We start from the raw sequence: 25,031 nt of genomic DNA, 5'->3' as shown, positions 1-25,031 counted from the left end.
CCCCCAAGGCACGCCCTCCACCCTTGTGGGACCCATGTTGCTCCACCGACATACTTTTTCCTCCTATATATACCTACGTACCCCCAAACTACCAGTTACGGAGCCAAAACCCTAATTTCACCGATGTAACTTTTTGTATCCGCGAGATCCCATCTTGGGGCCTTTATCGGAGCTCCGCCGAAGGGAGCATCGATCACAGAGGGCTTCTACATCAACACCATAGCCTCTCCGATGAAGTGTGAGTAGTTTACTTCAGACCTTCGGGTCCATAGTTATTAGCTAGATGGCTTCTTCTCTCTTTTTGGATCTCAATACAAAGTTCTCCCCCTCTCTTGTGGAGATCTATTCGATATAATCTTCTTTTTTGCGGTGTGTTTGTTGAGATCGATGAATTGTGGGTTTATGATCAAGTTTATCTATGAACAATATTTGAATCTTCTCTGAATTCTTTTATGTACGATTGGTTATCTTTGCAAGTCTCTTCGAATTATCAGTTTGTTTTAGCCTACTAGATTGATCTTTCTTGCAATGGGACAAGTGCTTAGCTTTGGGTTCAATCACGCGGTGTCCTTTCCGAGTGACACTAGGGGCAGCAAGGCACGTATTGTATTGTTGCCATCGAGGATAACAAGATGGGGTTTATATCATATTGCATGTGTTTATCCCTCTACATCATGTCATCTTGCTTAAAGCGTTACTCTGTTCCGTTGAACTTAAGACTCTAGATGCATGCTGGATAGTGGTCGATGTATGGAGTAATAGTAGTAGATGAAGGCAGGAGTCGGTCTACTTGTCTCGGATGTGATGCCTATATACATGATCAATTGCTCAACAGTAATTTGTTTACCCGCCGTAATACTTATGCTCTTGAGAGAAGCCACTAGTGAAACCTATGGCCCCCGGGTCTATTTTCCATCATATTAATCTTCCATCAACAAGCTATTTCCTTTTCCTTTTATTTTGCTTTCTTTACTTTGCATCTTTATCATAAAAATAACAAAAATATTATCTTATCATATCTATCAGATCTCACTTTCGTAAGTGACCGTGAAGGGATTGACAACCCCTTTATTGTGTTGGTTGCGAGGTTTTTATTTGTTTGTGTAGGTGTGAGGGACTCGTGCGTGGCCTCCTACTGGATTGATACCTTGGTTCTCAAAAACTGAGGGAAATACTTACGCTACTTTGCTGCATCACCCTTTCCTCTTCAAGGGAAAACCAACGCAGTGCTCAAGAGGTAGCACATTGCTACACTTTATTTACCGTTACCATTACTTGCTCGTTACAATTATCTTACTATCAAACTACCTGTTACCAACAATTTCAGTGCTTGCAGAAATTACCATGCTGAAAACCATTTGTCATTTCCTTATGCTCCTCGTTGGGTTCGACACTCTTACTTATTGAAAGGACTACGATTGATCCCATATACTTGCGGGTCATCACCAGCCACATCAATCCCGGCTCCAGGTCTCTCATGGATTGTAGTTGCCCTCATGTAAGCCTTGAGTTATGCCTGACTTCCCAAACCGATCTGATCCAAGTTACATTTACGGACAACTTGCAAATAGCAAAAGTAAAAGGTTGCATTACTTCGTACAAATTATTTTCAATGGGAATGACTAGCGAGAAATGAGTGAGACGACCGAACTAATACTGTTTGCACACAAACATGAACACATCACTGTGTACCCTTGATACCAAGGGTGATGCAGCACAACTCTCATCGAACGAGAATCAATCGGAAGCATGATACGCAAGACATCAGACGGGAGCTTTTGTCGACCCAAAATCTGTCTTACCCGGGAGGGACACCGTTAGGGCTCGCGGTGGCTATGGGTTTTTGTAGGTCCACCTAACCGCCCCTAGAGCCTCGTGGATCTGCAACCCTCCAGCATGAAGGACTTATGAAGGCATGAGAAGCATGATACAAATTTAGGAGATAAAAGTAGATGAACACAAATATGTAATTAATTTCAAAAAATAGTGGACTTCCTTGGCTTAAAATTGAGCCACAATGAGTACTAACCCGGCTTTAGCATAGCTAGGATGCACAGAGCCAACACGGACACCACAAAGACACACACAAAAGTGATGATAAATAGCAAAGTCTTATAAGACCAAAGCTATGCATATGTGAGGAAAGAACCTCAAAGCGATTGGATCCCCGATAGGTCAATCCCGGGGGAAAAAGCAATGTCAAAGCGCTTGATCGTTTGCCCCATACTTTGAGATCTTCCTCCCCGCTGATCAAGCAACAACGCAGCTCATCATCTCATATCACCACACATAGGACAAGATTCTTCAACAGCAACACCTTCAAAAAGAGAGCGACGATGAAGCGTTATCGTCGCCAGATCCAACCACCAAGGCAAGAATCTAGGGTTTCACCCTAAAGAACCAGTCTGAGCATTCCGAGCAATGCCTTCAATGTAAAAACACCACCATTGCCAGGTATAACTACTCGGGTCATAGACTGGAGCTCAAGACTGGGTGCCCGAGTAGCACCACCACGCACGTGTTGTCACCATCACTTTTCCATGATCTGAGAAACTACATGTAATGTGACCGCCGATGCTACACGACCATCCCTTTGTGTCACGGTTATGGTCATATGTCCAATGGTTCTGAACCTCCGCCTCCATGGGGCTGTTGTCCTTGTTGGACAAGGTGCAGAGCCACATGACCTTTCTGATCGATTGAAGACACAAGAACAAAGCCAAAACAAATAACAACAACACAAGATTACTATAACAGGATTATGAGCGTCCATGTTTGATCCTCTCCTCCTAGATGGTCACCTCCTCTTTACCAAAGAAGCATTGTTAACATGCAGGCCCTTTTACTATGATTATTCGTTGTAAATACTATCCCTCTATATTTGTCGTAAATACCATCCCTCGATAGGCGACACATAAAGATGTTAATATCCAGCGGGGTTTTAAACCGCCAAAGATGGTTAATCTTGGTCAGAGGCGAAGACCAAGTCATCAAAGAAAAAAAGGAGTGATGCTCCATTGCACTTATGAACAACCAATGTAAGTCTTACCCGAGTAGGGAACCATCTCCTTTTTGTATTTTTTTTTTCAAAACCACCTCATGTATTAATTAACCAACATATTTGTTACAATCACTCATTACAAAATTCACCCAAACAAGGCAGAATATCATTAACAAGAATACCATCTGATCTATTGTCAAAACTGAACTTTGCAATTAAATGGCCCACCACATTGGCTGATCGTTTCATCATACAATTTTTTAAAATATTTAGCATCTCAGAGAAACTCATTGTTTCCTTTTTCAAATCAAAGAGCGCTGACCTATCCAAATTTTCCTTTGCAAGAGTCGAAACACAAACACACAGTCAGTCTCTAAAATTATAGAATTGTTTTTTAAACAAAAAGTTATAGGATTGTGGAGAGTGATACCTATAAAGAGATCAACAATACATGCCCGGAGTTCCGCTTCCTCCATGCTTTTACAATGCCCAATGATATCCCAAGAAGAAACAATGGCATTCCCAAAGAGTCCATGGCCATCACACCCACACTTGCAACGCTAATGTTCTCCATAAAGATTGCATCGACATTTATCTTGATATAATCTGAAGGAGGGGGCTGCAAAGCCACCCGAGTTTCCAAAGTATTAGGAGCAATTCCTAGTCTACGCACCGTGCCTTTGCATTTATTCTTCAAGTCCTCCACTGAATAGGAGTGAAAAGCAACAAAACACGACCAATGATTATCCACAGAACCAGAAGAGTCTGAGACCGATTCCTTGCCCTTTCCCAAAATCAAATCATTTCTCAAATGCTAGACTCTCCAGAAAATAAAAATTATTTGGTCACGCATCGTAGGGCTCAATTTTTTTAGAAGAATAAGAAGCCAATCACTTCTAGTATACCTCAACACCTCCTTCGGAGGTAATTCCCATATGTCCCTCATGGCCATACATAATACATAAGCCTTCAGACATTGGACAAGCGCGTGAAACATACTTTCATCCTCCACTCCACAAATAGAGCAAGTACTAACCATAGCTTGGTTATGCACCACTCTGTTTACCTGGACAGCCAAGCTGTTGGTAGCAACTCGCCACGCAAAAATACAAATGTTATGTGGAACATTGGCCTTCCCGATCAAATCCCAAATTTTCCTCCAACACAGCCCACTCCTTTGTGTATTTTGGTCTTGCATTACTAGAATCCAAGCGATTAGAAATAATAAGGATAGGAAATTGTAGGCGATAAATGTCTATGCCCACTCGCCATTCCACCGCCGCCCCCACCACAAATCTCCAGCGATTTTTTGCTTCCCCGGGCCACCCCGCACCGTGGATAGCTTCAGTCATCCTCATATGTGTCTTCTTCATCGAGAATGGAGCTCGGGGTGGTCTATTCTTACTGCGGGCGGGCGGCAGCCAGCACCACCATGGATCCGGACGGTAGCTTCGTCGGATGGCTCGTTGCGGGCGGATTCGGCTGCTCCGTCCATGATTGAGACGCACAGTCATCCGCCCGTACCATATCCACATGCAGGGGGCGATGACGGCTGTGGATTATTATTCGGTCACCTGTAGGCAAGAAGGGGGTGGCGGCGGCTGTGTTTTTGCTTCCGCCGGATTTGATTTCTAGCCAAATGTTATATTTAGAGCTTTCAAACCTATTTTATTTATGGCCAACGGGCGATTTGTGACAAAGTCATGAATTTATTTATATAGATGGATGATATGAGTTCCTCTTCATTGTTAGAGCCAGATGATTCCGACATAGAGGAGATGCTTTTGGACAACGATGCCAAGGTCCTCTTGTTGAATCTCGTCCATGAATTTGACGCCAGCAAGAACAAGAAGCATCGAGGATCGACGGTTGGCCGTATTTGCATCCACTTTGTGGAGGTACCAAAATGCTCATGAAGACTACTTTGTGGAGGTACCAACTTAAACAGCTCACCTCATCCATAGGCGTTACCGAATGCGTAGATCTCTTTTTGTTCGCATTGTTGAAGCTTGTGAGCAAAATTGCCACTTCTTCACTCATCGGAGGTATGCAACCGGTTATCTTGGATTTAGTGCATACCAAAAAATATCGGTTGCACTGAGATTGATAGCATATGGCATTCCGGCCAATTACACCAATGAGTATCTTTGCATTGAAGACGATACCATGTTCAACTATGCGGACGTTTGCCAAGGCATTAATCCTGGTATTTGGTCCTGAGTACCTTTGAGCTCCCAATTAGGAGGACACAAAAAACTTGATGATGATGAACAAAGCAAGAGTATGGTCGGGCATTCTTGGGAGTGTGGATTGCATGAATTGAAGATGGAAGAACTGCTTGAAGGCTTGGGTCGGGCAGTACACCGGCCATCAACGTAAACTGACTATTATGCTCGAAGTCGTGGCTTCGCATGACTTGTGGATTTGGCATTGTTTTCTTTGGATTGCCGGGGTCTCTCAATGATATCAATGTATTGCATAAATTACATCTTTTTGCGCAACTAACTAGTGAAAAAGCTCCGGCTTGTAACTACGCCACCAATGAACATGATTATACCATGGGATATTGTCTTGCCGGCGGTATTTATTCTTTGTGGACAACATTTGTGAAGAAAATTAATAAGCCAGAAGGCAGAAAACAAAGTATTTCAGCCCAGGCACAAGAAGGACGCCAAAAAGATATTGAAAGGGCATTTCGTGTGCCGAAAGATCAATTTGCTATTGTTCGAGGACATGCTCACTTCTGAGATAAGAAAACCCTCTCAAATTTCATGACTGCATGTATAATTGGACAAAACATGATCATTGTTCGAGTTTTTTTAATGACAATATAGATAGCCATGTCAATCATGCCAGGAACCAAGATGATATCACTGCATTTCTTGAGACCTACCTACAGACTGAAGACAATGCCACACACACACACCCAACTGCACAATGATCTCATTGAGCACCACTGACAACTGTATGAGAGATAGACTACCATTTTATTTATTTGAACTTATTTGTATTCTGATAACCCACAAGTATACGGGATCGCAACAGTTTTTGAGGGTAGAGTATTAAACCCAAATTTATAGATTCGACACAAGGGGAGCCAAAGAATATTTGCTAGTATTAGCAGCTGAGTTGTCAATTCAACCACACCTAGAGATTAATTATCTGCAGCAAAGTGATCAGTAGCAAAGTAATATGATAGTTTTGATAATAGTGGCAGCAATAATAGTAACGATAACAGTGATAGCATTAGTTCTATAGCAAGTGCAACAGTAACGATAGTAGTAGTAACTTAGCAGAAACAATATATGAGAAAATTGTAGGCATTGGATCGGTAATTTGTTGGATGATATTCATCATGTGACCGTCATAACCTAGGGCGATACGGGACTAGCTCCAGTTCATCAATATAATGTAGACATGTATTTCGTAAATAGTCACACGTGCTTATGGAAAGAACTTGCATGCCATCTTTTGTCCTACCCTCCCGTGGCAGCGGGGTCCAATTGGAAACTAAGGGATATTAAGGCCTCCTTTAAATAGAAAACCGGAACAAAGCATTAACAGACGGTGAATACATGAACTTCTCAAACTACGGTCATCACCGGGAGTGGTCCCGGTTATTGTCACTCCGGGGTTGCCGGATCATAACACGTAGTAGGTGACTATAACTTGCAAGATCGGATCTAGAACATGGATATAATGATGATAACATAAACAGTTCAGATCTGAAATCATGGCACTCGGGCCCAAAGTGACAAGCATTAAGCATGGCAAAGTCATAGCAACATCAATCTTAGAACATAGTGGATATTAGGGATTAGGCCCTAATAAAACTAACTCGATTACGAAGGAATTACTCACTCCCGGTGGGGAGCATCATGGAATTGGCGATGGAGAAGGGTTGGTGATGACGAAGATCAAAGATCCCCCTCTCCGGAACCCCAAACGGGCTCCAGATCTGGCATCCAGATAAAGAACAGGAGGTGAAAACGGCTCTATCTCGTGGAACGTGATAATTTTCTTCCCGGTTTTTTTCTGGAAAAATGTGATTTTATAGCGTAGGTTTCAGGGTCTGCGGGGCCACCAGGTGGGGACAACCCACCTGGGCGCGCCTGGGGGGGGGGAGCAGGCGTGTCCTGGTGGGTTGTGCCCACCCAGGTGCCCCCTCCGGTGGATCTTGGCTCCAGAAATTCTTTTTTATTGTGTAAAAATTCCTCGCAAAGTTTGGTTTCGTTCCGAGAACTTTTATTTCTGCAAAAAAATAACATCATGGTAGTTCTGCTGAAAACAGCGTCAGTCCGGAGTTCGTTTCACTCAAATCATGTAAATTAGAGTCAAAAACAAGAGAAAAAGCGTTAGGAAAAGTAGATACGTTGGAGACATATCATATTCATGTGTGATTTGAACAATTCTTTCAATTCCGGACCATGTTGTTATTGTTTTAATTATATGGATTTGAACATTTGTTGTAACAGAAATGATTATTGTAATGTATGATGATAAAACATTAATAAGTTTGATTTATATTGCAGATTTATTTAAATTATATTGTTCAAAATAATGATTTTCCCTATTCAAGTGTAACGGATTTATGTACTGTGCGGGATCGGGAGGAACAGATGTGGCAAACCAATACCGTAAAAATGTGTGGGTGCACTACGGATTTTTGGTTGGAAAAGATTACCCTATCTGATAGTCGGTCGGGAAAGGCCCATGGCCAGCACAACGGACTGTTGGTCGGGAAAGGCCCGTGGCGAACCCAACAGATTGTCGGTCGGAAAAGATACATCATAGCCAACAAGAAGTCGGTTGTGAAGATATGTTTCTCGGGAAACGGTTTTCCCGTCTGACAGTGTCGGCCAGCAATAGTCTTTCCCAACTGTTTGTCGGTGGAACTTGTATGCCTGACCAACCTGGCTTTTAGAGATGTGTGTTGTGGTGTAAGTGACAATTGTTTGTAGAAAAGGGTTTCAAGTGGAATGATCAAGCCACAAAGGCTTTTCTGGCTTTGAATGCGATGGCTCATACCCCTGTTTTGGTCCGTTGAGCATGATGCTTGGGACACCCGTGTGGGAGTGGTTTTAATGTGGCGTGGTCATCCTATCGCATATAGAGCAAGGCGTTGGGAGTCATGAATTGCAAGCTGTCAATTTACAAGAAATAATTTCTCACCGTAATCATGGCGATGGACAAATGGCGTCACCACCTTCAGAGAGGCCCTTTTACCATTATGACCGTTGATAAGAGCCTTTGCAACTTAACTGACAATCAGCTCACATCAGATCTACCATGAAAAGCCATGGCCAAATTAATTGGACTTCAATTTCAATTCAAGTACAAACCTGGAAACAAGCTTTCCCTCCGCTTTATAAATAAAACAACCAACCAGTCCAACAAGCAGTAGCAACAAACCAAGAATGGGTGGCAGATTCTCTGTCGTGCAGAGCTCATCAACTTGAAACACGAGCGATTCCAGTTTTCAGGCCAGATTGTATACAAAAAGTACTGAATTCGTATCACACTGATACAGAGATGGCCGCACTGCAGTAGCTTGCAATTCACCCTCCTTACCCTAAAAGCATCTCCAGCCGTTCGGCCCCCCAGGGCGCCAAAAAAGAGCCACTTGGGGGCGAGCCAGCGCTAGATTGGCCTCTGGGGGCGACCTAGCTCCAGTCGTCGGCCCACAAGTCGCCCCGGGTTTGGCGACATCCGTACAAAATATATGAAAACTCGGCGTTTTTTCACGAACTCAGCGAAACTTCATTGAAATTTATACAAAAAACATAAAACACATGGAAACTACTCCTAAACTACACCTAGCCACCACCGCTGTTGCCGTTGCCGTCGTCTACATGCCGAGGAGCCTGTAGAAGCGGTTGTAGTCGCCGCCGCCGCCGCCGTCGTCGTGCGGCTGGCTTGGGCCGGCGCCGTCCCTGCTGCAGCCCTGGCCCGGGTCGCCGAGGCGCGGTGGTGCGCTTGACGGCCCGACATCGCCTTCCCCGTCACTGTCGAGGACGTTGACGCCGCCGTCCTCGCGACCGCAACGACGGGCCTGGAGCTCCTCGTACGCCGGGCGCTGGCGGCGTACCTGCTCCCGGACATAGTCCTCCTTCGCCCACTTGAGGGCGGACTCGTCGTCGGGGGCCGCCAAATCGACGTGCTCCGGCTTCGGCCGGACCAGGCGATAGGATCCGCTCGGGGAGGTTCGGGCGGCCTCGTTGATAACAAGGGCGCCGCTGCGGGTGCGGCGCCGGAGCGGCATCTCCTCCGGCTCTGGTTTGATGGGGCGGAGCGCGGCTGGCGAGCCGGAGCCCGACGACGAGGACAACCCCGGCTCCATCCACCGCAACGTCCAGGAGCTACCACGGCGACGAGAGAAGGATGGCCGCTGCGGGTACTCGAGGCGCAGCATGTTGCCGGTCTCGATGTGGTCGAGGACGGCCTCGAGGGTACGGCCCGAAATGCCCCACCACCCGTCGGCATTGTGATGGCCTTGTGGGATGACACCAATGGTGGAGGCGATTTGATCCTCGCGGCGGCGCTTGATGTACATCGTCCAGAGGGCATGGCTGTCGGTGGTGTAGCGCGTCTCGTTCCACTTTTCCTTCATCCGGGAGGAGTGAATGCGGGCGATCTCGGCGCGCCGCGCCGCCCCTTCGGGCGCCGGTGCCGCCGGGACGCCACCGGCACGCAGCCTCCACGTCCCCGGCACCCGCATGACCGGGGGCGCCGGGTACTCTGCCTCGTACAGCAGCGGTGCCTGCGCCTCTTGGAGGTGGCGGCGGCCGAAGCCGTTCGCCGCCGCGCCGTCGCCTGGGTACCTCTCGGCCATCTTTCTAGTCGACGGAAAGAGGGGAGAGTGCTGCTTTCTGTGCCGGCGAGGGGGAAAAATGAGAGCTGTGGCGTCCACCCGGCGGGGAGGTCGCCTTTTATAGCCGTAGATGGGCGGCGTCGGGCTGCATGCCGGGCGACGCGTGGCTGCACGCGCGTCGCGGCTCGTTCACTGCGCTGCCCGTGAGCCATCAATTGAGGCTGACCGGCGCGGCAGCGTGGTAGCCTTCACATTGATTCCCGCAGGAACCGAGGCGATGAGGGAGACGAAGCGGCGTGTCGCTGACTCGGTAGGCCCATCCGCTTTCACGCCAAAACGTCTCGCCCCGGCGCCCCGAGGCATCGCCCATCGCGCCGGGTTCTGTTTGGGTCCACCGGCGCCAATTTCGCCCCAAGCTGGTGAAAATGGGCTCCTGGAGACGCGAGTGGGCCGATTTTTGGACACCGGCGCCGGAAAAACGTTTGGGGAGGGCCTGTTGAGGACGCGGCTGGAGATACTATAAAGGTTATACTTTGGAGCATAGGTTTATTGAACAATATAAGGGAAGATTGGTCATTGGGGAAAAATTTGCACTACAGACAAAACAGATGGCTTCTCTGCATGATAGTGCCATCGGTGGTCATTCAGGCATTCAAGCAACTTATCAACCAGCCAAGAAACTTTACTGCTTGGGACGCGAGAAGCCCGAGAGGGTGAGGGTGGGAGTGCCACGCACCTCGCGCCGAGCCGAAGCCATGCGGTCTTTGCTCGGCAGCGCAGACCAACGGCCGCGATAGGCGACGGGTGTGGAGGGGAGCCTAGCCAGTAGTTAGGGCTTCGCTCCCAGATTGCCGGCGGGGAGCAACACGGGACACGAGAAACCCGATAGGCCTAATAACTTCATACGAGGAAGTTCTACGGAAGTATTGTTAATCAGGTGTCGAACAGACCATGGTTGTTCAAAGTACAACGTTTGTTTGCTTGGACTATGTATGAAGATAAAACAAGTTCATTTGATTTTTATCGGATAGATCAATTAATGCTCCGACTGCAGGTTCATCAAAAGATGCAACGACTTCATGCACCAGCATTGTTTTGCACAAGCACGAGATCTCTTGGCGGCGGCGGCTGATTGTAGTCTCGGCAGCAGCACTCTGTTCTGTTGTGACGGCATTTGGACATGATACTGTAAGCGTGACCTCCACCATGTTTTAAAACTTTGCAATAAGAGAGGCACCCTTGAGCAGTGCAGTGCAGTAATTGACGGCACTCCCAACCCTCCTCTACAAATGAATTACATTGCGGCATCAGCAATTCAGTTTAGCTTGTATACAAAGATAAAACCAGAGTATATCTAGCTAGATTTTTGTTTTTCCATGTTTGGAAATCGTAGAGTAAAACAAGGACATTGTTGCATACCTTCATCAGTTCCATGACAAGATGGCAACGAAGAGGACATCATCATGACGACCAAGAGAGCAACCGCCATGGTGTAGACAATCGTCCTTGTATAGCTATTGAGGATTGTCATACTACAAGAAGAGAGTACTTCTACTTGCCCTGCTTCTTCCTTCCCCTATATGGGATCCACGCTGCCAAGCTCCATTGCTGGTATTTATATAGAGCCACCACCAAGTTGTGGATATCGATCGATTCCTTGTTGCATTTATGCGTATCTTTAAATTAATGTTCACATTAAATAACACACAAAAGTCTTGCATAGGCTCCGCGTATCAAGCATTTTTTCCCAACACTAATTGTTACATATCCTATTTGTTTATGCTTGACTTATATGAGCACTAATGTGGGATATTCGTTTGTATCATGTATCTGTTTCATGTTTCTCGTAGTGCAATGTATTTCTTGTGTTTATAATAAGGAAAAAATTTACGTGGTAATCAATGTTTGGGATATTATAGACATTAATCGAAAATCGGACGATTAATCGATTTTATCTCCAAAGTCCTACCCTTTTCAAGCACTAATAAGGTAAAAATGGAAACAATCAACGGTGTGTGCTTTAAGACTTTAAATACTTCTTCCGTCTCAAAATAAGTGACTCAACTTTGCACTAACTTTAGTACAAAGTCGAGTCACTTATTTTGGGACGGTGGGAGTAGGACAATACTACCTCAATATATAACAACAACATATATCCTGCTTATGTTATTTCAAAATTCAAATAGGGTTGTGCTGGTGATTGAGTTCTTGGGGAAGAGTCGGGGCACTAGTAGAAAAATGACCTTACGTTCACCTCATTAGTTTCGGTTCGTTTACGGTTCGGTAGTAATGTGACCATTAGTCCCTGTTCCAACGTCTACGGCGTGGGCATCATTAGTCCCGGTTCGTGGCGTACCTCTAGTCCTGGTTTGTGTCACAAACCAGGACTAAAAGGGTGGTGGTAGGCTGGCGTCAGGCTGGGCCTCTTTAGTCCCGGTTTGTATAACCAACCGGGACTAAAGACATCCCTATATAAACCCTTCATCCAGCCCGAGCCCATTTTCCCCTTTCCTCTCCTCTCTATTCTTCCCGTCTTGCTCAAGCCCATCCTTCATTTTTGCCAAAATTTGTCAAGATTTGAAAGCACCCCATCCATCCAAGTGTTCACAAAGGCTAGCAACTTTGTCCTTTCGTCTCTCATTGCAGATTAGCTCTTGCAATGCTCTATAAGTATAGTGATTTGTGGGTGAGTGGAGAGAAGTGCATATTTCAACCCCGAACTCTTGCACTGGTCTAATTTACAACCCCAAACTCCAATGCCGTCTAAATTACAACCCCCAACTCACAAAACCGGCTAGGATTCAACCCACTCCTCTCTGTTGACCGGTTTTGACCAGTCAACAGGTCCAGTCAGCATGCCATGTCAGCAAAAAATTTAAATCTGTAAAATAAAAAAAATCCAGGAAAAGAATTTAGAAAAAAAATCAAATTTCCAGGAAATAAAAAAGCAGGGAAAAATAAAAAAACTAATTTCTGAAAAACAAAATTATCAATATTTCCATGAAAAACCAAAAAATACTTAAAATAAAAATCTCCAGGGAAAAATTTCAAATTCCCAAGAAAAATATTTAAAAATGTAAAATAAAAAAGTTAAAATTTCTAGAAAAAGTTATTTCCAAAAAAAATTATTATTTTTATTTTTCCCCCGAAAATTCGAAATTTTTTCACAAACTTTTTTCCCGGAAAATTTTATTTCGGATTTTTTCTCAATCTTACAGATTTTTAATTATATTTTCTTGAAATTTTGAATTTATTTCTCATGTGGCATGCTGATTGGATTCATTGACTGGTCAAAACTGGTCGCCCCTGGTCAAAACCAGTCAACAAGGAGGGGAGGGTTGAATACTGACCGGTTTTGAGAGTTGAGGGTTGTAATTTAGATGGTATTGAAGTTCAGGGTTGTAAATTAGACTAGGGCAAGAGTTCGGGGTTGAAAAATGCACTTCTCTCTTTGTGGGTTTTAGTTTGGGATTAATTATATGTGGGAGTTTGTTTGAATTATATACAACTTGAGTTCAAATTTACTTCTTAGTGTGCATGTGTAGGTATTGTTTACTTAGTGCCTTGCTGTCCCCGTCCTAACCACCATCGATTGCCCCCACCATCCCGTCACCGGCACCACCTTTGGTGAGCCTCTTGTTCTTATCATTTTTATAAAAAAATCATGTTTGTGTGATTTAGATAGTTATTTGTATAATTTTCTTACCTGTATGGTTGTTTGTTACACATAGTGGCATGATTTTGATATCCGTCCCCGTCGGCCCTCGTCCGGTTTATGATTCGAATGTGGTGTATACTCTCTTTTATAACTATTTGTTGCATTTCGTGTTTATGACAATTATGCCCATAAAGTTGACATAGATATTTTTATCTAGGAGGTATGTGAACCGGAAACCGACCCTCTTGCCGAGAAGTTAAATTTAGTTGAAAAAGAAAGCGAGTATTTGAAAGAATATTGAAAAGAATTGAAGAAGAGAAGATGATACTGGAGTTGTTTGTTGTCGATGTCGTCGATGATCACAAGATCAAGATGGATGCAATGCCCTTCAGGATTATAAAGATTTGAAAATATGTCGTTAATAAAGAGGCTTGGTATCACTATGTTGTTGCATCAATTGTTACCTTATTTGTGATCTTGATTGCATTGTTGTCGCATTTAAATGCTTTAGCTAGAGAGTTTGTGTGTTGTTTTATGAGAATAAGTGTGTATGAACTTGTATTAATTTGGTCTTTTCAATGTTGTGTACGATGACCGATGATAACCGATGGATGTACAATGACCGATGCTCTCCCTAGTCCATTAATGGCGTGCATACTTTTCTGGTTGCGGTTGAGGCAAACAAGCGGGCGGATGGTTTTATGCGTTGTCCATGTGCTGTCTGTAAGAATGATCACAATTCCTCTAACTCAAGAACCATTCATGTCCACCTGTTTACATATGGTTTCATGTCCGGCTATAACTGTTGGAGCAATCACGGAGAAAGAGGGGTCCTAATGGAAGAGAATGAAGAAGAAGAGGATGATGACAGCTGTCCTGGCCATGGGTTCCCTGAATATGATGGTACAACAATGGGGGAATAGCTGAAGAAGAGGCAACAAATGAGCTTGCTGATGATCTTGGTTGGGCCATTGCTGATGCAAAGAGAAACTGCGGAAGTGAAAAGGAGAAGCTGAAGTTGTAGCGCATGATAGAGGATCACAAGAAATTGTTGTACCCAAATTGCGAAGATGACAAGAAAAAGCTGAGTACCACACTGGAATTGCTGCAATGGAAGGCAGAGAATGGTGTATCTGACAAGGGATTTGAAAAGTTGTTGGTAATGTTGAACAAGATGCTTCTAAAGGACAACGAATCGCCCTACAGTACGTATGAAGAAAATAAGGATGTTTGCCCTCTAGGATTAGAGGTGCAGAAGATACATGCATGCCCTAATGACTGCATTATCTACCGCGGTGAGTACGAGGGTTTGAATGCATGCCCGGTATGCGGTGCATTGCGCTATAAGATCAGTTGAAGTGACCCTGGTGATGTTGAGGACGAGCAACCCAGGAAGAAGATTCATGTCAAGGTGATGTGGTATGCTCCTATAATACCACGGTTGAAACATTTGTTCCAAAACAAAGAGCATGCTAAGTTGATGCGATGGCACAAAGAAGACCGTAAGAAAGACGGGAAGTTGAGAGTACCCACTGATGGGTCGCAGTGGAGAAAAATCATGAGAAAGTGTGGGGGACTATGAAGATGACGCAAGGAACCTATGATTTGATTTAAGTGCATATGGCATTAATCATTTTGGGGAGCAGAGCAGCAATCATAACACCTAGCCTGTTGACTCTATGTATCTATAACCTTACTCCTTGGTCGTGCATGCAGCGGAAGTTCATTATGATGGCAGTTCTCATCCAAGGCCCCAAGCAACCCGGCAACGACATTGATGTCTACCTAAATCCATTAGTTGAAGAACTTTTACAGTTGTGGGACAAAAAAGGTCTACGTTTGTGGGATGAGCAGAAACAACTGGAATTTGACCTACGAGCGTTGTTGTTTGTAACCATCAATGATTGGCCTGCTCTTAGTAACCTCTCAGGACAGACAAACAAGGGATACCATGCATGCACACACTGTTTAGATGACACCCAAAATATATATTTGGATACATGTAAGAAGAATGTGTACCTGGGACATCATCGATTTCTTCCGATCAATCATCTCTTAAGAAAGAAAGGCAAGCATTTCAAAGGTGAGGAAGATCACCGAACGAAGCCTCGCCACCGTACTGGTGATGATATACTTGATATGGTCAAGGATTTAAAAATAATCTTTGGAAAGGGTCCTGGCGGACAATCTGTTCCGAATGACGCTGACGGACTCGCACCCATGTGGAAGAATAAATCTATATTTTGGGACCTACCCAATTGGAAAGAACTAGAGGTCTGCTCTGCAATCGACGTGATGCACGTGATGAAGAATCTTTGTGTGAACCTGCTAGGCTTCTTGGGCGTGTATGGGAAGACAAAAGATACACCGGAGGCATGGGAGGACCAGCAAAATATGCACTAAAAAGACGGCATGCATCCAAAGCAGTGTTAGGGTCCTACCAGCTACGCTGTTACCAAAGATGAGAAGGAAATCTTCTTTGAATGCCTGCTCAGTATGAAGGTCCCGTCTGGCTTCTCGTCGAATATAAAGGGAATAATAAATATGCCAGAGAAAAAGTTCCAGAACCTAAAGTCCCATGATTGCCACATGATTATGACACAACTTCTTCCGGTTGCCTTGAGGGGGCTTCTACCAGACATCGTTTGATTAGCCATCGTGAAGCTATGTGCATTCCTCAATGCAATCTCTCAGAAGGTAATCGATCCAGAAATCTTACCAAGGTTACAGAATGATTTGTTGCAATGTCTTATCAGTCACGAGTTGGTGTTCCCACGATCCTTCTTCAATATCATGATGCACATCCTAGTTCACCTAGTCGAAGAGATTGCCATTTTGGGTCCTGTATTTCTACACAATATGTCCCCCTTTGAGAGGTCCATGCGAGTCTTAAAGAAATATGTTCATAACCAGGCTAGGCCGGAAGAAAGCATCTCCAAGGGCCATGAAACAGAGGAGGTCATTGAGTTTTGCAAGCCGATTGGTGTTCCCGAATCGTGGCATGAGGGCAGACTTGGTGGAAAAGGCACGCTAGGAAAGGACCAAGTAATATGTATGGACGGGCATTCTTGGGCTCAAGCACACTACATAGTTCTACAAAATTCCGCCTTGGTGTCTCCGTATATCGAGGAACACAAGAATATTCTATGCTCCAAACACCCGGAGCAGTCTGACAACTGGATTACACGTGAAAAACGACGACTTTGGGCGGTTGGTTGTAGACACATCTCATGCATGACGACAGTGTTGCAGATGAGTTGTACTTGCTGGCCAAGTTACCATCTTTGACTATATTGACTTTCAAAGGGTACGAGGTAAATGAGAATACATTTTACACGATCGCCCAAGATAAAAAGAGCACCAACCAAAACAGTGGTGTTCAATTTGATGCAGCAAACACCAATTGGCCAAAGGACACATATTATGGTTACATAGAGGAGACATGGGAACTTGACTATGGATTTGAAGGTCCCTTTGTTTTGGTACAAATGGGCCAATCTGACAGGAGGCGGGGTAAAGAAAGACCCGCAGTATAGAATGACAATAGTGGATCTCAACAATCTTTGGTACGCAGATGAACCATTCATCCTAGCCAATGATGTGGCGCGGGTTTTCTATGCGAAGGACATGTCTACCAAGCCAAGAAAAAGAAAAGATAAGGACGCGAATACATCATACGATGAGCCAAAGCGCCACATAGTTCTTTCAGGGAAAAGAAACATCGTGGGAGTGGACAAGACAGACATGTCAGAAGATTATGAAAAGTTTCATGAAATTGTTCCCTTCACAGTCAACATTGACCCGAGCAGCATGTTAAATGATGAATATTGTCCATGGTTACGGCGCAAAGGGACACATGCGAAGAAAAAGTTTTATACCCCAAGATCTCACTCTGGGACGTGACCAGCTTCACCGTCATCACCGTCACCACTCACGAGATATATCTGGAAAGTCCCACTTTGGACAAACCAGAGGGAATCTTTCTAATAGTTAGGGTACTTATGTGTTTTGCCATTTGAAACCCGGAGAAATATTATGTCCAAAAAATATTTCATGCATTATGTAGGACTTCACTTGCTATTTTTGTGAGCTAAATGACCCTGAAATTCAAAAGCACTACAAATGAACTCGGGGAGATGCAGAGAGCCTAGTTTGGGTGCTGATAGCTCGAGCCACCGGAGATGAGCAAGGTGTCGGCGGGGTGATATATGTTGAGCAGGATGGCACGCGGGGGTGGCTGAAACCCTATCGAGTGGGTAGAGGCCGAAATGTCTATTGTGCCTGTGCAAGAGGCTGTTGAAGGGAAGGCAAAATTCTTACCACAAGGGCCTGGCCCTATTAATCGTTAGATTCCTAATTAATCGCTTGTCAGACCAATAAATCATACAAAATGATAAATAGCAAAGATAAGGCATAATATTTGCGGTCACCCATCAATAAGTGATAAATCGGCCAATAATCTCTGAATCAGCTTATATTTTGAACATTGGCTATGTCAAAAAATGGCGCGGTCTTTAAAATTCGCTATAGTGAAGCTATATTGCACTACAAAAAACTATTATCTAAAGGAAATATGACCTTGAGGCAATAATATTTTTTTATTTTTTATTTCCTTATTCATGATAAAGGTTTATTATTCATGCTAGAATTGTATTGATTGGAAACTTAAATACATGTGTGAATATATAAACAAATACCGTGTCCCTAGTAAGCCTCTACTAGACTAGCTCGTTGATCAAAGATGGTTAGGGTTTCCTAACCATAGACATGTGATGTCACTTGATAGTGGGATCACATCATTAGGAGAATGACGTGATGGCCAAGACCCATCCATTAGCTTAGCATATGATCGTTCAGTTTATTGCTACTGCTTTCTTAATGTCAAATACATATTCCTTCGACTATGAGATCATGCAACTCCCGGATACCAGAGGAATACCTTGTGTTCTATCAGACGTGACAACGTAACTGGGTGATTATAAAGATGCTCTACAGGTATCTCCGAAGGTGTCTGTTGAGTTGGCATGGATCAAGATTAGGATTTGTCACTCCGTGTTTCCGAGAGCTATCTCTGGGCCCTCTCGGTAATACACATCACAAGAAGCTTGCAAGCAAAATGAATAGGGAGTTAGTTATGAGATGGTGTATTACGGAATGAGTAAAGAAACTTGCCAGTAACGAGATTGAACTAGGTATGAAGATACGTACGATCGAATCTCAGGCAAGTAATATACTGACAGACAAAGGGAATTGTGTATGTTGTCATTACGGTTCGACCGATAAAATATCTTCGTAGAATATGTAGGAACCAATATGGGCATTCAGGTTCCGTTATTGGATGTAGGGTCCACACGCTTAACATTCATTGACGATATAGTGTTATATGAGTTATATGATTTGGTGACCAAATGTTGAGGAGCTCCGAAACGGTCCGGATGTAAAGATTGAAATATAGGACGGTACTATTTGGACACCAGAAGAGTTTCACGAGATACCGGTAGTCATCAGATCGCCGGAAGGGGTTCTGGGAAGCCCCGAGAGGCTATATTGTCTTAATGGGCCAAAGGGGGGAACACACCAGACCACAAAGGGCTGGTGTGCACCTCTCCCTGGCCGCTGGCCCTAGGGGAAGGAAAGTGGGAGGGTTGGCCCCTCCTGCTTTTCCCTCCTCATGAGAGAAAGGAAAGGGGAGGGGGGCGCCACCTCCCCCTCCATTCCACCCATGCACAAATAAGGAAGAGACGCGACTATGTGCAGGAGCCCAAGTGGGACTCAGCCCCACTTGGGGCGCCTCTTGGCTACCTCCCCTCTCCCACCCCCACCTATATATATGTGGGAGGGGGCGCCACACATAACACACAACAATCTCCTAGGCGTGTGCGGCGCCCCTCTCTACAGTTTCGTCCCTCGGTCATATTTTCAGAGTGCTTAGGCGATGTCCTGCGGAGATAGCATCACCATCACCGTCACCATGCCGTCGTGCTGCCGGAACTCATCCACTACTTCGACGTCTTGCTGGATCAAGAAGGCAAGGACGCCATCGAGCTGAACGTGTGCTAAGCGCGGAGGTGTCATACGTTCGGTACTCGATCGGTTGGATCGCGAAGAAGTTCGACTACATCAACTGCGTTAATAAATGCTTCCGCTTACGGTCTAAAAGGGTGCGTAGACACACTCTCCCCTCTAGTAGCTATGCATCTCCATGGATAGATCTTGCATTTGCGTAGAAGTTTTTTTGTTTTCCATGCAATGTTTCCCAACAGTGGCATCCGACCCAGGTCTTTGCGTAGATGATATGCACCAGTAGAACACAAAGAAATTGTGAGCGGTGATGTTCATACTGCTTACCACCAACGTCTTATTTTGACTCGGCGGCATTGTGGGATGAAGCGGCCCGGACCAACCATACATGTCCATGTACATGAGACCGGTTCCACCGACAAACATGCAACTTGTTTTGCATAAAGGTGGCTGGCGGGTGTCTGTTTCTCCTACTTTAGTTGAACCAAATTCGACTACGGCTGGTCCTTGAAGAAGGTTAAAACAGCAACCTTGAAAAATCACCGTTTGGTTTTTGCGTAGGTAAGAATGGTTCTTCCTAGAAGCCCGTATCAGCAAAGTAAAACTTGCAACAACAAAGTAGAGGACGTATAACTTGTTTTTGTAGGGCATGTTGTGATGTGATATGGTCAAGATGTGATGTGATATACGTTATTGCAGGTGCCGTAGGGTTGTCTCTTGATTAATGTATGAAAGGCCAATGCCATGTAATTGCTTTACTTTATCACTATGCGTTAGCAATAGTTGTAGAAGCACTAGTTGGCGAGACAACCCCGATGCAACGAAGGAGATCAAGGTGTAGAGTGGGTAATGAAGGAGATCATGACGATGCTTTGGAGATGGAGATCAAAAGCACAAGATGATTGATACGTGTCCAACATATCTATAATTTCTGAAATATTCATGCTGTTATATTATCATTCTTGGATGTTTTACAATCATTTTATAGCAACTTTATATCATTTTTTGGGACTAACCTATTGACATAGTGCCCAGTGCCAGTTGATGTTTTTTTGCTTGTTTTTACATCATAGAAAATCAATACCAAATGGAGTCCAGATGCAGCGAAACTTTTTGGAGATTTTTTCTGGACCAGAAGACACCTGGTGGGCCAAAGAAGTACCTGAGGGAAGCTCCGAGGGGAGCACAACGCACCAAGGCACGCCTGGGGGCCCAGGCGTGCCCAGGTGGGTTGTGCCCACCTCAGTGGCCTCCCACACCGCCTCTCCGCCCTATAAATTGCCAAATATTTCAAAAACCCTAAAGGTAACCCTAGATCAGAAGTTCCGCTGCCGCAAGCATCTGTAGCCACGGAAACCAATCAAGACCCTGTTCCGGCACCCTGTTGGAGGGGGAAATCATCACCAGTGGCCATCTTCATCATCCCGGCGGCCACCATGATGAGGAGGGAGTAGTCCACCCTCGGGGCTGAGGGTTTGTACCAGTAGCTATGTGTTTAATCTCTCTCTCTCTCTCGTGTTCTTGATGGCACGATCTTGATGTATCGGGGGCTTTGTTAATATAGTTGGATCATATCATGTTTTCCCCTCTCTATCTTGTTGTGGTGAATTAACTTTTCCCTTTCAAATTTCGTTTTATCGGATTGAATACTTTAATCGATTTGGGATCACTTGATATATGTCTTGCATATGAATACCCGTGGTGACAATGGGTTATTATTTTGATTCACTTGATATATGTTTTGGCACTCAACTCACAGATTCCCAAGGTGACATTGGGGTAAACTATGCATAGGTGTTGATGCACGTTTTTGTCCTTGTTTCTCCGGCAGAAATCTTGGGGCACTCTTTGAGGTTCTTTGTGTTGGATCGAGTATTATGAATCTGAAATTGTTTGATGTGTATCATATAATTAACTCATGGATACTTGTGGTGACATTGGAGTATCTAGGTGACTGAGGGAGTCCTGGATTAGGGGGTGTTCGGGTAGACGGACTATACCTTCAGCCAGACTCCAGGACTATGAAGATACAAGATTGAAGACTTCGTCCCGTGTCCGGATGGGACTTTCCTTGGCGTGGAAGGCAAGCTTGGCGATGCGGATATTCAAGATCTCCTACCATTTGTAACCGACTTTGTGTAACCCTAACCCTCTCCGGTGTCTATATAAACCGGAGGGTTTTAGTCCGTAGGACAACTTCATCATACAACAATCATACCATAGGCTAGCTTCTAGGGTTTAGCCTCCTTGATCTCGTGGTAGATCTACTCTTGTAATACCCATATCATCAATATTAATCAAGAAGGACGTAGGGTTTTACCTCCATCAAGAGGGCCCGAACCTGGGTAAAACATCGTGTTCCTCGCCTCCTGTTACCATCCATCCTAGACGCACAGTTCGGGACCCCCTACCCGAGATCCGCCGGTTTTGACACCGACGTTGGTGCTTTCACTGAGAGTTCCTCTGTGTCGTCGCTTTTAGGCCCGATGGCTCCTTTGATCATCAACAACGATGCAGTCCAGGGTGAGACTGTTCTCCCTGGATAGATCTTCGTCTTTGGCGGCTTCGCACTCGGGCCAATTCACTTGGCCACCTTGAGCAGATCGAAAGCTACGCCCCTGGCCATCAGGTCAGGTTTGGAAGCCTAAACTACACGGCTGACATCCGCGGGGACTTGATCTGCGACGGATTCGAGCCACAACCAAGCGCCCGCACTGTCTCGATGGTCATGATATAGCTCTGCCGCTGAATAGTGCCTTGGAGGCCGCACACGCATCGGTTCCGACCACTGACTCGGAGCCTACTGCGTCGATCGAGGATCAGCGATTAGAAGCTGCCTCAGGGGCTGCGATCTCAGAGGCGATCGAGCTGAACTCCAGCCCCGCACTCCGCATGGCCCGTGACTCCGAGGAGCCCGATTCCTTTCCGAACTCCGAGCCCCCCGCGCCCCTGCCGATCGAATCTGATTGGGCGCCGATAATAGAGTTCACCGCCGCAGACATCTTTCAGCACTCGCCCTTCGGCGACATCCTGAATTCGCTAAAGTCTCTCTCTTTATCAGGAGAGACCTGGCCGGACTACGGTCAGCAAGGATGGGATTCGGATGATGAAGAAATTCAAATCCCACCCACCACCCACTTCGTAGCCACTGTCGACGACTTAACTGGCATGCTCGACTTCGACTCTGAAGACATCGACGGTATGGACGACGATGCAGGAGACAACCAAGAACCAACGCCTATAGGGCATCGGACAACCACCTCATCTCACGATGTGTACATGGTGGATACCCCTAAAGCAAGCAACAACGAGGAAAACGGGGACAGAAAGAGGGATCGATCTCTCGAAAAACAATCAAAGCGTCGGCGTAAACGCCGACCCAAGCCCCGCCTCGATAAAGACCTAGCCATAGAGCAGGATGAGCCGGTAGACGACGAGCATGCCTTAGAGCAACCGTCCCAACAGGACAACCCGGATAGAGAAACCGAACATCCCTCCCCCGGTGAGAATGGCATTCCGGACAACCCTACGCCGGACAAGCCCACGAAGCAGAAGAACCTCCACAAACGGCTCGTTGCAACCGCACGCAGCCTGAAAAAGCAGAAGCGGAAGCTAAAAACTGCGGAAGATGCACTCAGGATCAGATGGAGTAAAGTAATCAATACCGCAGACAAATACAGCGACAGTCGCCGCACTAAAAGCTATCCGAAGAGAAAGCTACTGCCTGAATTTGACGAGGAGGTCTTAGAGACCTCGCATTCCAAAAGTGAGAAAGCCACACGGTTGGATAGACGACCCCATGGCCAGCATAAAGCGGCAAGTAGCGCTGCACTTAAGCCGGCATGCGACCCACTTAAGGATTCGCATCATGGCCCAGCCAGGTCCATTTACGGGCTAGGAAAGCAAGCTCTCGTAAGCAATGCAATAAAGCCATTATCAGAATCCGGCACACCCAAATACAGGGGTGCCGCACACCCCCTATGTTTCACCGATGAGGTCCTAGATTATGAATTTCCAGCGGGATTCAAACCCCTAAACATAGAGGCATATGATGGAACAACCGACCCTGGAGTCTGGATCGAGGATTATATCCTCCACATACATATGGCTAGAGGAGATGACCTCCACGCCATAAAATACTTACCCCTCAAGCTTAAAGGGCCAGCCCGGCATTGGCTCAAAAGCCTTCCTGAAAACACAATCGGAAGTTGGGAATAGCTCGAGGACGCTTTCCGAGCAAATTATCAAGGGACCTATGTCCGCCCTCCGGATGCAGACGATCTAAGTCACATAACTCAACAGCCCGGAGAGTCAGCTCGGCAATTCTGGAATAGATTTCTTACTAAAAAGAATCAGATAGTCGACTGTCCGGACGCTGAAGCCTTAGTGGCTTTCAGGCATAATGTCCGAGACGAATGGCTCGCCAGACACCTCGGCCAAGAAAAGCCATGAACAATGGCCGCACTAACAAGCCTCATGACCCGCTTTTGCGTAGGAGAGGACAGCTGGTTGGCAAGATGCAGCACCAGTGACCCAAGTACATCCGAAACTAGGGATGGAAACGGAAAACCGCGACGCAATAAGGACCGTCTGCCGGACTAAGGAAAAAAGTCTGAAGAGGATGGCAGTCAACGCCGGATTCAAAAGCTCACGATAGAATCAGAAAAAGCCGCCCCTCCAAGATCTTGGATAGGATATGTCAAATACACAGCACTCCCGGAAAGCCTGCTAACCATACCCATAGAGATTGTTGGGTTTTCAAACAATCCCGCAGACTCAACGCCGAACACAAGGGGCTCGACACACCAAGCGAAGACGAGGACGAACCCGAAAAGTAGAGTACCAGGAAACAAAAGAATTTCCCACAAGAAGGAAAAACAGTAAACTTACTCCACATAACAAAACGTGCGGCGCCCATAAAGGTATGGGCCCCACGGCCTATCCCAAAGGAATTCCGCCACTGGTTGTCAAAACCTATCATCTTTGATCATCTGGTTTATTCTAGAAGTATCAGGAACCCAGGCTGGACTGCCCTGGTACTCGATCCAATAATTGGCGGACACCAGTTTTCAAATGTCCTTATGGACGGTGGCAGCGGACTCAGCCTGATATATCAGGACTCAATCCGCCACATGGGGATCGACCCAAAAAGAATTCGCCACAACAAAACCTCCTTTCAAGGAGTAACGCCAGGTCCGGACACCCATTGCATGGGTTTTCTCCGGCTCGAGGTTATTTTCGGCCCTGCCGATAACTTCCGTCACGAAAAGCTGACTTTCCACATCGTCCCATTCTCAAGTCGCTACCAAGCACTACTGGGACGCGAAGCTTTCACCCGCTTTAACGCTATACCGCATTATGCATCTCTTACGCTTAAGATGCCCGGTCCACGCGGCATCATCTCCTTAAAGGGGAAGCAGTGAGAATACCTCCCCCAAGCAGAGGATTGTGCGGCCGCTTTAACAACCCCACAATACAATGGCTTCACCAGCCAGAACATCGGAACAGGTCATTAAGACCACGAACACGGATAGACGAGT

Source organism: Triticum dicoccoides, chromosome 6A (genome assembly GCF_002162155.2).
Source record: "Triticum dicoccoides isolate Atlit2015 ecotype Zavitan chromosome 6A, WEW_v2.0, whole genome shotgun sequence".
NCBI classification, from domain to species: Eukaryota; Viridiplantae; Streptophyta; class Magnoliopsida; order Poales; family Poaceae; genus Triticum; species Triticum dicoccoides.
This window is presented reverse-complemented; position numbering follows the sequence as displayed.